Genomic DNA, 1,644 nt, shown 5'->3' on the forward strand with positions numbered 1-1,644 from the left:
TATCTCAGTTTGAATGTTAGCTGCTATGGAGTTGATCTGAAGTTTGCTTATATGGAATGCTTACTTTATAATCTACATGATGCACTTTGATGAGAAAGTTCAGTTTTAAGCTTCTAGTGATAAAAAGATTGGCATTTCAGTTTCATTTCATTTCATTTTAATAATCTAGTGCCTGCCTTACCCCTGAGCTTTTCACTGCAAATGAGTGACTCCACTCTGGGTCGGCCAACAACTACACATGGCTACACTTTGGGCGTTGCACAACAAGGACATATCGATGCATCCTAGGGGCAACTGACATATTGAGACAAAGTCATGGAATATATAGCTCAAGGTTATGTAGAATTGGCTTTCAAAGTCAATTCTCATAATTAGGGGGAACTTACAACTCTAGGATCAGTTTTTCTGACAGGTGGGATACAACTGAATCGAGACATAAAAAGTCATAGTTCACACTCATTACTATGGAGGGACTTTGGCAGCCACTTCTACATAACCTTGAAGATATATTTTCTGAAGCTTTTCTCAAAACACAATAATTGCATCATGGATCAGTTGCTCCCAGGATGCACCACTCTTGTCTGTATGGTGCCATCTTGCCCAGATATTTTTAAATGGGATTTCCCAAGACTGTGGGGGTGGCCAGATTAGAGCCCTACAGTGCAGTCTTGGTAACTGAGACTAAATTGGAGTTGGAGAACGACACTTGAAAGTGCATTTTGTCCATTTTCTGAGAAAATCTGCCTCTCTGCTGTAAGAGTTTGATTGTATTAAATTTTAGCAATAGGACAAAAATTCCTATTAGGTTTTGACTTATTGGTACAATGGATGGTAGCCTCTGGTTGAAATTATAATTGTTTGTAAACATGGAAATTAGATTACTTGAACGAGTGGTGACCTGTGCCCTCTAACCAGTGAAGACTTCAAATGTTTGTCCCTCTGGTACTGATTGCTTCCAAATGAAGATGCCCTCCCCTCATGTATTCTCCAGGCTGTAACTTACACAAGTGAACATTTTCAGATGGTCACACTTGTGTACCAGTCTGTTTTTGTCAGCAACAAAACAGTGGATATTTGTATGCTTTTCATAAGCTATCATGGTGACCTACTTTCTGCTTTTTTACTCATTTATTTTTGATCAACTTTCGGATGCTCTAATGAGTTCATGATCAGAAAAAAGCTTTGTTCAATGATAAACTGCTTCCCTAAAACACTATTGTTTTTATAAATTGATAATATGCTGACACTGACAGTGAACTGATACTTGGATTGAATTTTCATGAAATAAATCATACATTCTGACAACTAGCAAGGATAACTGACAATGAAAGCTAACTTGCAACATGCTTTTCTCGACAAGATAGTGATTGTTAACACCCTGACTTTTATGTGGCTGCCCAAGGTCAATGTTAATCTTCAATTTATCTGCAAAGAAAGTAGGGGAAGAATGTTTGAAACTAGTTGCAAAATGCCAACAACCTCAACTAGTTAGGCGCAACTTTGTAAAATTTGGTCAAGTAAATCGGTGGCAACTTTGAGCCCTGAATTCCATACATCCCTGGTACATATTACCTATGCATAGCTTCTCAATTCTTGACCCAAAGTGAACTGGTTTTGAAAAATTAAGACTACACATATTCAATA

The sequence above is a fragment of the Ptychodera flava genome, chromosome 6 (assembly GCF_041260155.1).
Source record: "Ptychodera flava strain L36383 chromosome 6, AS_Pfla_20210202, whole genome shotgun sequence".
In the NCBI taxonomy this organism is placed as follows: Eukaryota; Metazoa; Hemichordata; class Enteropneusta; family Ptychoderidae; genus Ptychodera; species Ptychodera flava.